We start from the raw sequence: 13,049 nt of genomic DNA on the forward strand, positions 1-13,049 counted from the left end.
GCTCATTTGCTTTTAAAGCAGCCTCGACCAGAATGGGATGATTTTTGCAGAGCTGATTTTGACAAGGTAAAAAGGGTGTTGTTTTACACAGCCATTGAGAATTTTTAACCAAAGTGTATTATAGACTTTTCATTAAGACCCTAAAGAATCATATCAACTTGTGGAAAATGGGCATCCGATGACCCCTTTAAGGTCCAGAATTGTTAGGAGTACGGAAAATACTTTTAAGAGGCTTAAGGTTTTCTTTAGCAGATGTATAGGGAATAGCAAGTCTCGGTACCTGCTCTGCTGCAGCAGCGGCTTAGCAAATCCAAGACCAAACACAATAACGTTGACATGAGTTGTCATGACAGAACTATTAGCAGAATACCGTCTAGGTTACGTATGTAACCCTCGTTCCCTGAAGGAGGGAACGGAGACGTTACATATGGGAACTCGCCTAAAAGACCAATCATCTCTGAGCCTTATTCAAAAGGCCAATGAACATTGGCGAGTGCTATTTGCATGCAGAGCCACTCCCCCGTACATACGGGTATATAAGATGGCGGCGTGCAACCACTCATTCAGGTTTTCGCTGAGGAGCTGAGTCGCAACCTGGCGTCAGCGCGACGTAGGGTCGTGGCAGGGGATGTAATGTCTCCGTTCCCTCCTTCAGGGAACGAGGGTTACGTACGTAACCTAGACGTTCCCCTTCAGTCGTTTCACTACGACGTTACATATGGGAACTGACCCATGGAACAGGCCATGACCCTGACGCCGCGTTACGCACAGACCCACGTGCTGACAGGCGGACGTGTCAGCAGACGGATATACCTTACCTGATGTCTATGTTAAGACACGGGAGGACACGGTCTCAACGCGAAGGTTGTAGAACCTAGCGAAGGTATTAGGTGTCGCCCAGCCAGCAGCTCTACAGATATCTGCTAGTGAAGCGCCATGAACCAACGCATAGGATGAGGCAACACTCCTTGTGGAGTGGGCACGAACACCTAAGGGGCATGGCTCTCCCTGGTTTTGATATGACAGGGAGATGGAATCTACCACCCAATTGGCCAACCTCAGTTTGGAGACAGCATTCCCTTTCTGCTGACCTCCAAAGCAGACAGCAGCTCGGTGCGTCTGAAGTGCCGAGTGCGGTCCACATATATATGTAGGGCGCGGACTGGACACAGCAGCGCAGAGGGTTGCAGGTTCACCACCTGGTTGCGGAAAGGCGTGGTGGGAACCTTGGGCACATAACCGGGCCGGGGTCTCAGGATGACCGTGAGAATCACTGGGCCCAAATTCCAGGCACGCTTCGTCGACAGAGAAGGCTTGTAGGTCCCCTACCCTCTTGATGGAGGCTCTAGCGCTGTCTTAAGAGACAGATGTTTTAGCTCTACTGACGCGAGTGGCTCAAATGGGGCCTCCCGCAGACCCTGGAGGGTGACGGCGAGATCCCAATAGGGTACGAGGTGCGGTCTGGGGGGATTAACCCTTCTCGCACCTCTAAGGAACCTCACGATGAGTTGGTGCTTACCAAGGGATCCTCCATCCACTGCATCGTGATACGCTGCGATGGCAGCAACGTACACTTTGAGAGTCGAAGGGGACAGCCTGCGCTCCAACTTCTCCTGCAGGAAGGAAAGCACTACTGCAATCGGACATCTCTGTGGGTCCTCTCCGTGAGAGGAGCACCAGTCAACGAACAGACCCCATCTCAGTGCATAGGCCTGCCTTGTAGAGGGAGCTCTAGACTAAGTGATAGTATCTATCACGGCCTGTGAAAGGCCGGAGAGGTCTGACGCGGGTGCCAAATTGTGCCCATCTCCTGAGAAAGAAGGTCTGTCCTCAAGGGGATCTTCCAGGGAGGGGCTGCCGCAAGGGAAATGAGGTCTGGAAACCAGGTCCGGGTGGGCCAGTATGGCACAACCAGCAGATCTCCCTGATCTTGCACAGTGTCTGCAAGGAGGCTCACTGGGGGAAAGGTGTACTTGGGCCCCGGAGGCCAGCTGTGTGCCAGCGCATCCCTGCCGAGGAGAGCCTCGCTGAGGGAGTAAAACAGCTGGCAGTGGGAGGATTCGGGGGAGGCAAACAGATCTATCTGGGCTTCGCCGAAATGGCTCCAAATCAGCTGGACTACCTGGGGGTGGAGTCGCCATTCTCCAGGATGGGTGGACTGCCGTGAGAGCTGGTCGGCTGCACAGTTGAGTTCTCCTGGAATGTGAATGGCACGTAGCGATTTCAGCCACGTCTGACTCCACAGGAGCAGATGGCGGGCGAGTTGTGACATGCGACGGGGGCGAAGACCACCTTGGTGGTTGATATAGGCTACGGTCGCAGTGCTGTCGGTGCGAACAAGCACGCGCTTGTGGCGCAACATCGGTCGGAAGCGCCGCAGCGCAAGTAGCACAGCCAACAACTCTAGGCAATTGCTCGTTGGTGAGGCGGGCTGTCATGTTGACCGAGTCCATCTCCACACCGAGAAAAGAGATCCTCTGCACTGGGGAGAGTTTGCTCTTCTCCCGGTTGACCTGAAGGCCCAGATGGCTGAGTTGCCAGAGCACCAGGTCCCTGTGTTCGCACACCACATCTCGCGAGTGAGCTATGAGAAGCCAGTCGTCAAGATAGTTAAGAATGCGAATGCCCATCCGCCAGAGGGGGGATAAGGCAGCTTCCGTGACTTTCGTAAAGACAAGGGGAGAGAGGGACAGGCCAAATGGAAGCACTTTTTACTGATACGCTCAACCCTCGAAAGCAAACCGTAGGAAGGGTCTGTGTCGAGGTAGAATCGAGACGTGAAAGTACGTGTCCTTCAGGTCGATGGCTGCAAACCAATCCTGGTGGCGGATGCATGTTAGCATGCGCTTTGTTGTGAGCATTTTGAACGGCAGCCTGAGAAGGGACCGATTCAGAGCTTGAAGATCCAGGATGGGTCTTAGCCCATCGCTCTTTTTGGGCACGATGAAGAAGGCACTGTAAAACCCTGACTTCATCTCGGCTGGAGGGACAGGCTCGATTGCATCCTTCGCCAGTAGGACTGCAACCTCCGCATGCAGGACAGCGGCATGTGTGTCCGAGTGGACAGAAGTGAATAGGATGCCTCTGTACCTGGGCGGACGCCTGGCGAACTGAATTGCATAGCCGAGACGTACCGTCCGAATCAACCACTGCGAGGGGCTGGGAAGCTGAAGCCAAGCTCCCAGCCTGGTCGCCAGGGGAATCAAAGGAGCGTTGACCGACGTGACCGCGGTGATGCAGCCTGGGGGGGAAAGGGGAAGGGGACTGATCCTAGAAGGAAGAACGTCCTGGAGAAAATTCTGACTTCTTCCCTGGTTCCCACGCTGGCGATATCGATCTCCGAGTCCGGATCCGAGGAGGCAAGGCGTCACTCAAGAAGGGAACTCGGGGTCGGAACCCCAGAGGTGAGGAAATTGACTCTTTCTGTGAAATCGCGCACAGCGGCTCCCGGCCCTCCACCGGGAGTGGGGACGTAGATGTTGTCGTCCCCCAAAGAGTAATCCCCTCCACCTCTGGGTTGGCGCCGCTCTCCCACGGCCAGCTCAATGTCGGGCTGTCAGTCTGGGCTCAGCAGGGGATGAAGCTGGTGTTTTAGGAGCCGCAGGGGGGCGCCCTTGGCGACGGGCAGGCGGAGGTTGAGGCCCCGCGGACGAGGTGCACTGTCTCGACGGGGGAAGATATGCCTTAGCGCCTCGGTCTGCTTCTGGACCGCCGAGAACTGCTGGACAAAGTCCTCGACGTTGTCGCCGAATAGGCCGCCCTGGGAGATGGGGGCGTCGAGAAAGCGAGCTTTGCTTTTTTTGGCACATCACACTGCAAGAAACTAGGAATGGTTGTAGTTCTAAGTAAATTAACTAAACTAAATTAGCTTCTACTTCAGAGTAGGAACTACCAGACATTAAGTGTATGCTGATTGGCTAAACACATACGAAACACAGGCTAGCCAACATATTAAAAAAATAGTTATTTCATGAACATTAAAAAAACAAAACAAATGTTGTTGACGTTTGTAGATGCTGCCCATAAAGACGTGGCTGTTGGATGCTTCAGAGTTCCTGCTACTGATGCAAATGCAACCAGGAAAATGAAGCGATGGGGAATTTGCTCTCTTGAAACAATCATGCTGGCTAGTCCCTTGAACTGCACAGTGAAAAAAAACCCTACTGTACGGATGTCAGAATAGTATATTTGCATGGAGAGAACAAAAAACACTGTGTATATGTTTTATATATTAATTTGAATTAATAAATGAAAGTATGAATGAGTTCAGTACCTTTTTTTTTTTTTTTAAAACAAAGTCGACATTGCTTATACAGTTGCAAAATAAATGTGAACTTGTATTCACATAAAGCATTAACAGTGACCATTTCAGAAAGTAACATAAATCCACATGTTGTACAAAAAAGGTGTATAAAACAAAGTTGTAACGGGCAGGACTCGTAGGAAGCGTGTAAAATCCAATTGCAGGCTTTATTTGAACACAGCGTAGTCAAACAGGCAGGGTCGATCTCCAAACAAACAGTGAAACGTAGGCAAGACAAAAGCGTAATCCAGTAAACAGGCAGAACGTCAAAATCCAGTTGAGCAGTCCGAAAGTAACAAATAAACAAGGCTATGAAACTAGGCAGAATTATGGCAGAGAAACAGAACCAAACAATGGCAAAAACAAAGTAAAACTATGACAGGAAACAAAACCTTGGAAAATAACAAAACAGGGCAATGAAACAGGAGAAACGCTTGGTAGAGTCCGCAAGAGCAAAACAATACTTCGAATTGTTTGAAAATGGCCTCCTTATATTGCCACCAAACAGGAAGTTACCAGTGAAGCAGCAGAGGGAGCAGCAACAGTCAGTCAGTGGGTGAGGGCTCCCTCTGCTGGCGTGGCGTTACAGAATCCCCCCCCTAGGAGCGACCCCTGGCGCTCAAACAACAACAACAGTCCAGGAGGGTGGGGGAACAGAGGCAAAACAGGGGGTGGGACGGAGGGCCAGGTCCATGTTGAGGAGTTGGGCCTGGATCGTGGAGCAGGGACAGACAGTGAAGCACTGGAGGACCTGGACCATGGAGCAGTGGCAGACAGTGGAACCTTGGAGGACCTGGGCCGTGGAGCTGTGGCAGACAGTGGAACCTTGGAGGACCAGGGCTGTGGAGCAGTGGCAGACCGTGGAACACTGGAGGTCCTGGGCCGTGGAGCAATAGCAGACAGTGGAACCTTGGAGGACCAGGGCCGTGGAGCAGTGGCAGACCGTGAAACACTGGAGGACCTGGGCCGTGGAGCAGTAGCAGACCGTGAAGCACTGGAGGGCCTGGGCCGTGGAGCAATTGCGGAGTAGGAAGCCATGGTGGGGCAGGCAGAGCAGACAGGAGCAGAGATATCCACAGTGGAGCTAGTGACATCCACAGCAGGGCAGTGTGTTCACTGACAATTTCCTTGGCTATGGTATGACAGGCAGAGAGTTCATTTTTGGTCTTCTTGACCGTGACATGACAGGAAGACGGTTCATAGGAGGACGCCGCCCCCATAGGAGGTTCTGCAGCCGGAGCCACCACCTCCGGGGGCATTGGCGCAGACTTATGGTCAGACATGGCAGTGAGTTCATGAGTGGACGCCGCCTCCTTTGTAGGATCTACAGCATAAGCTGACACCTTTGGAGGCATCGGCGTGGATTCATGGTCAGACGTGGCAGTGAGTTTATTAATGGGCGCCACCTCCTTAGGAGGATCTACAGCGTGAGCTGACACCTCAGGAGGTATAGGCGCGAACTTGTGGACAGATAAAGCCTCAGGAGCAGACTTGTGGTCAGATGAGGCCTCTGGGGCAGACTTGTGGACAGACGAGGCCTCTAGAGCAGACTCATGGACAGACGAAGCCTCAGGAGCAGACTTGGGGTCAGATGAGGCCTCTGGGGCAGACTCGCAGTCAGGCAAGGCCTCTGGAGCAGACTCATGGGCGGACGAGACCTCTGGAGCACAGTGTGCAGCCCACACACTGAAAATGGCAACGGCCATTACAGGCAGCACAGTAGATAGTGGGATGTCTGTTGGTCTTGAGGGTGTGGATACTGTGAACTTGTGGCTTGGGAGCGTGGGCTCTGCGTGGCTTGGGAGCGTGGGCTCTGCGTGGCTTGGGTCAGTAGATACATGATGAGGCTCTAAGGGATCAGCTGAGACGTGATGATGTTCTTGGTGGTCAGCTGAGATGTAAAGTGATTTGGGAAGGTCAGAGGGGACCTGGTTAGGTTCTGGCAGGGCCGCAATTTCTTGACTTGACTCAGGGAGGTCTGCCGTGGCTTGACTTGACTCGTGAAGAACAGTGGTGACTTGACCTGGCTCGTGAAGGTCAGCTGTGATTTGACTTGGCTCAGGGAGATCAGCTGTGGCTTGACTTGGCTCATGAAGGTCAGCTGTGGCTTGACTTGGCTCATGAAGGTCAGCTGTGGCTTGACTTGGCTCATAAAGGTCAGCTGTAGCTTGACTTGGTTCATGAAGGTCAACTGTGGCTTGACTTGGCTCAGGAATAACAGCAGCAACTTGACTTGGCTCATGAAGATCTGCTGTAACTTGGCTTGGCTCATGAAGATCAACTGTGACTTTGCTTGACTCAGGAACCACGGCTGTGACTTTGCTTGACTTGAGGGCTACAGCTATAGCTTTACTTGACACAGGAGCAATAGCTGTAACTTGACTGGACTCAGAAACTTGACTTGACTCAGGAAACGCAGCTGCAACTTGACTTGACTTGGAAACTTGACTTGACTCAGGGGACGCAGCTGCAACTTGACTTGGAAACTTGACTTGACTCAGGAAACGCAGCTGCAACTTGACTTGACTTGGAAACTTGACTTGACTCGGGAAACACAGCTGCAACGTGACCTGACTCAGGAACAACATGGCTTGACTCAGGGACAACATGGCTTGACCCAGGGACAACATGGCTTGACTCAGGGACAACATGGCTTGACTCAGGGACAACAGCTGTAATGTGACTTGACTCAGGAACAACAGCTGTAACGTGACTTGACTCGTGGGGAACAGCTGTGACTTGGCGTGACTCGTGGGGCACAGCTGTGACTGGGCTTGACTCGTGGGGCACAGCTGTATCTTGGCTTGACTCATGGAGAACAGCTGTATCTTGGCTTGATTCGTGGAGAACAACAGCTGTAACTTGGCTTGATTCACGGAGAACAGCTGTGTCCTTGCTTGACTCTGTTACTTGACTTGACTCTGTTGCTTGACTTGACTCTGTTGCTTGACTTGACTCTGTTGCTTGACTTGACTCTGTTGCTTGACCGGGCTCTGTAGCTTGACCGGGCTCTGTAGCTTGACCGGGCTCTGAAGCTTGGCCGGCCCCTGGAACTGGACTTGACCCTGGAACTGGACTTGACTTGGAAGCCTTGGACTTTGGAGCAGCAGCTGTAGGTTGACTTGACACAGGAGACACAGCTGCAACTTGACCTGACTCTGAAGATGCACCTGCAGCTTGACTTGGCTCTGCAGCTTGACTTGAATCAGGGGTAGCTGCCGCAACAAGAGGGAGCGCCATCTTAGCTGTCCGTACTGCCATTAGGGGTGAGTCCAGCACGTGGGTCATCATGTGGCGTGACTTGGAGACAGCGACCATCTTATGGAGTGGCTCTGGGATGGCGGCCATCTTGTGAACTGGCTTGGGGAAGGCGGCCATCTTGTGGACTGGCTCTGGAATGGCAGCCATCTTGTGAACAGGTTTGGGGATGGCGGCCATCTTGTGAACTGGCTCTGGGATGGCGGCCATCTTGTGGACTGGCTCTGGGATGGCAGCCATCTTGTGGACTGGCTCTGGGATGGCAGCCATCTTGTGGACTGGCTCTGGGATGGCAGCCATCTTGTGGACTGGCTCTGGGATGGTGGCCATCTTGTGGACTGGCTCAGGGACGGCGGCCATCTTGTGGACTGGCTCTGGAATGGCAGCCATCTTGTGAACAGGTTTGGGGATGGCGGCCATCTTGTGGACTGGCTCTGGGGCGGCAGGCGTGGCGTGAGCAGGCCCTGGGGCGGCAGGCGTGGCGTGAGCAGGCCCTGGAGCGGCAGGCGTGGCGTGAGCAGGCCCTGGAGCGGCAGGCGTGGCGTGAGCAGGCCCTGGAGCGGCAGGCGTGGCGTGAGCAAACTGTGATTTGGTAGACATGACGTGAGCAGACTTTGGCTTGGTAGGCATGGCATGATAGGGCTCTGACATGACTTGAATAATTCCAGACATAACTTGATCAGGCTTTGGCTTGGTAGGTGTGACGTGAGCAGGCTTTGGCTTGGCAGGTGTGACGTGAGCAGGCTTAGTGAATACTGGAGGATCACAGGGTCCCTCATCCGTGATCCCCACAGTAAATGATGATCCCGCAAGCAACAAAGCATAGTCAATATAAGCTTCGAGGGTCCAGTGTATCTTACCTCCAGGTAACCTTGAGCGAAGGGGTTCATCTAACCCATAGCGGAAAAAGTCCTTCAGAGCAATGTCATTAAAGTTGACTAAATAACACAGTCCACAAAAATCCTCTACATACTCCTCTATTGCTCGGTTACCTTGACGAAGGAAGAGGAGACGAGAAGTTGCCTGGTTCATACCTGCGATTGTGATTCCAAAAGCCGCTGGATTTTTGGGAGGCGAAGTATTCTGTAACGGGCAGGACTCGTAGGAAGCGTGTAAAATCCAATTGCAGGCTTTATTTGAACACAGCGTAGTCAAACAGGCAGGGTCGATCTCCAAACAAACAGTGAAACGTAGGCAAGACAAAAGCGTAATCCAGTAAACAGGCAGAACGTCAAAATCCAGTTGAGCAGTCCGAAAGTAACAAATAAACAAGGCTATGAAACTAGGCAGAATTATGGCAGAGAAACAGAACAAAACAATGGCAAAAACAAAGTAAAACTATGACAGGAAACAAAACCTTGGAAAATAACAAAACAGGGCAATGAAACAGGAGAAACGCTTGGTAGAGTCCGCAAGAGCAAAACAATACTTCGAATTGTTTGAAAATGGCCTCCTTATATTGCCACCAAACAGGAAGTTACCAGTGAAGCAGCAGAGGGAGCAGCAACAGTCAGTCAGTGGGTGAGGGCTCCCTCTGCTGGCGTGGCGTTACAAAAGTAAACCATAAGCATAGCTTTTCACAGGCTTTTATTATTTTCATAGAGGGGCAGTGTTTTCAAAAAACTTTGAGTTTGAGAACCCTACGTGACATGATGTGTGTGCAGGACTGTACTAGACAAAACAAACAAGTAGCCTCTTAGATGGGTTTGCCTTTATTTTTATTTCTTTAAAATAATTGTTGTACACGTATCACCACGGGCTCTCATTTGCACATATTTAGGTAGAAGGCAAAAATATAAATCAATCAGAGCAAATGAGCAAAATATTCACACAGGTAAGGAAAGTAACATTATACACATGAATCTGAGTGACAATATTGATATAAAAGCTATAATTCAGATCAACATTAAATATAATTAACAGAAAATCAGAAGTAACTTACCTCTCCCTGGAGGTTACATTACAAAAGAGAAGAGGAAGAGACCAGAACAGGAAGTTAAGTCAGCTTGAGATATATGATAGATATGTCAAAAGTGTATTCCCACTCTCACTGTGTTTTGGTGTAACTAACCTTATTTCAACGTTAACACAGAGTTTTCACTTTACCTCCTTTCGGAAAGAGGCCTCTGTATACAAAGAGTTTCTTAAAAGACACACATTTCATTATACAGAAATAAAACACACTTCTGGCCACTTTTAAAACCCAGTAACCAAACCACATCAGATTCACTCAGAAATTCCTAAAGAACAAATCAAACCTAAATGTAATCAAAAAACTAATGAAGTAGCCTATGAAAACTGTTAATGTAAGTAAACACATTAGCATGTTTCTCACTCTTTCTTTCTGCAGATAAAGTTGAGTTTGTGAGATTCAGGAAGGCTGATCCAGCGCTGATCTCCTCCAGACTGAACTGCTCCTTTTCTGTTCTCGAGGCTGCAGTTTTCCCGTGTCGTTCCGTTCCCTGGAGCCCAGTTGTGATAGCACACTATCTCTCCACTCACCCAGAGCCACATGTTCATGCTGCAGTAGTTGTGTAAACCCAACCACACCGCCGCAGTAGACGCCCGTTTAACCACGTTCATCACACCACGCTGAATCTCTTCTGAATGAACCGAGACCAGATCCACATGATTCTGTCTGCAGTAACTCAGAGTTTCAGACCATGTCAGATTCTCTTTGATCAGAACCAGTTTATCTGGAAACGAAACAAACCACAAGAAGAAAATAGAGAGAGACTGATCAAAAACAACATGTAGAACAAACACTGGATGAATTTGTCATGTCAGACTTGTAGCATGAACTTTAAGAGATCTGGAGGTGATGATGGATTGTGTTTTGTGAGGATCTACTCACCTTCATGACACAGAAAAGAAAACTGGTTGGTACAAGAGGTGTTATTCCATCGTCCATGAAAGCTCTGATTGACAGCTGCACAGTTTTTAACACCTCCAGCATCAATAGGTTCACCAGTGTTCCAGTATCTGAATGAGGAGTCACTCTGATCTGACCACTGCCATGAGTCTCTGACTCTGAACAGACCGATCCAGATCCTTGATCGAGATAAATTTCTATCACTAGTGAACTGCTCAACCTGTTGATTCTCATTCTGGTTTCTCACACTGACCAGATCAATGTGATTCTGTCTGCAGTAACTCTGAGCATCTGTCCAATTCATCGTCCAATTGCCAAGGACGAGTCCTGTGTTTGCTTTAAGAAAAACAAATGAGAAAAAGATTCATGAATCCCAAACAAAGCACTTGTATGTTTGTGCTGAGATACTGAAGGTTGAAAATATCAAGCTGAAACACCTCTAGTCACTGCTGTATATGTGTTATTAATGTAAGATCAATTTGGATCTCTAAGATTTTTAGGCTCATTAATGTTAAGATTTTCTATTGTGACAAATGATCATGTAGAGCAGGGGTGTCCAAGCCTGTTCCTGGAAATCTACCACCTGTCTGTAATTATCAAGTGCTCCTTCAGATCCTAATTAGTTGGTTCAGATGTGTTTGATCAGGGTTGGAACTGAACTCTGCAGGAAGGTGGATCTCCAGGAACAGGGTTGAGCACCCCTGAAATTGAGGGACAACAGAAGATTAAAGTGTGTTCAGTAAATAAAGTATTTTCTTCTGGCAAATATATTGATACAGAAATTGTTTATACACTGAAAGTGTAACAAATACCCACAGTCTCTTCAAAAGTCATGATCAAATTAAATATTCATACAGTTTAGTATTCCATTAAAATGTGGTATATGGTGCATAAATGAACTCACTGTTGTTGCAGATGAAAGCTAGGTTAGCACTACATGGCAAATCGTGAAATTGTCTGTTTAACATAATAGCACAATTAGCATTGCCATCTGGTTGTCCAGTAGCCCAGTTCAGATAGAGCACAGGTTCACCTTAAGACCACTGCCATTCATCACAACCCGTCTTCTGCAGCCCAATCCAGACATATTGAACACTTCCATTATTCACACTCTTGTTCAGCTCGTTCATGTCGTTCATGTTGTCAACAGTGGCCAGATCTGTGTATTTCTCTCTGCAGTATCTCTGAGCTTCAGTCCAGGACTTGATCTCATTTATAAAGTGATACTGACGCTGAACACATTCAGATACGGAGCAGAGAGCTGTGAAATAGAGACTTTGCTTTAATGCTTTTCATAACAGGATCAAACCTAATGAATTAGAAACCATAAATAAAACCACAAACACACTCACCAGTGAGAAGAAGAATGAAAAATAGAGTTTGGTCCATTTCTGAAGAAGAAAAATACAGATAAACTCAGATATTTCAAATATTCAGAGATTAATTATGGTGTCAAACATGATTTCAGTGATAATTAAAAATCCAGCTCAACAGAAACATAAATGCACCGTACACAATGATTAAGACAATATTAACATGTCAGAAGTCTAATTCTAGTTAAAGAATGAAGATGTGAGTTGTTCTTACTTTAGAGGTTGTGTGTTTCTGTCCTGAGTCTGATGTTTCTGTCTGCAGCTTTAATGTGATTATTATATCTGCTCTCATCCCTCATTCAGCGTCACATCATTTGTTTATTACTCCAAAAAATCCCTTTTCCTTTCTCTTCCTCCTTGATGTGTTTTTCTGATATTTTTCTCTACACAGATGATGTTGCTTCCTCTTCATATGATGTAAACTCACTGTTTTATAAACAAAGTTAAAATTTGCACTTTTCATTCATATTTTCTCATTGAGTGATTTATATTTAGCTTAACCTAAAGTTTTCAATAATACATTAATTTGCAAAAATGTACTAACATTCAAACCATACTACTCCAAAGAGATTTTGTACCTGAACTCAACTGACAAACATGTCATGGTAAGGAGACCACAGTCAACACTGTAAACCCTAATAAGTTGAGAGTACTCAAATGATTTGAGGAAAGTGATTCCCTCAGTTCGTTTGAGTAATGGAAAATTGACAACTCGATTTATTGAGTTAACCAAATGTGGTCTCTTCATTGAATTAACTTAAATGTTTAAGTACAAATAACTTAAAAGGGCTAATAGACAAAACTTCCCAAATTTTCAGCTTATATATTCTTTACTTGTATTAAATAATTTATAAATCATTAAAACAAGTTGTTTTTTTCCCAAATCAACCACTTTATTAGGATTATACTGCATTTACATTTCATTGCTTATAACAGTAAGCCCACATTTTTAAAAGACATGAACAACAAAATCATGAGCTCATTTTAACAGCAAACTCCTATTTTCATCTGTAAGATCACATTCAGTCATTTTTAAGACATGAACAAAATCATAAGCTCACATTTTTAGAAAACCTGAACTCATTTTTAACAGAAAAGGTATTTTTCAGTGCAAGCTCACATTTTTAAAAGATGCACAAACAACGAAATAGCAAATTTTTAACAGTAAACTCACATTTTTAAAAGACATGAACATAAGCTATTGTTTTAACGGTAAACTGTTTTTAGATGTAAACCTATTATT

At 47.5% G+C, this 13,049-nt stretch overlaps 1 pseudogene; it reads right to left on the bottom strand.

Moving 5' to 3' along the window:
• Window positions 1-9,892: 9,892 nt before the first annotated feature.
• On the bottom strand, window positions 9,893-11,830 carry LOC127157670 (macrophage mannose receptor 1-like; annotated as a pseudogene).
• Window positions 11,831-13,049: the final 1,219 nt, after the last annotated feature.

The sequence above is a fragment of the Labeo rohita genome, unplaced genomic scaffold (assembly GCF_022985175.1).
Source record: "Labeo rohita strain BAU-BD-2019 unplaced genomic scaffold, IGBB_LRoh.1.0 scaffold_115, whole genome shotgun sequence".
NCBI classification, from domain to species: domain Eukaryota; kingdom Metazoa; phylum Chordata; class Actinopteri; order Cypriniformes; family Cyprinidae; genus Labeo; species Labeo rohita.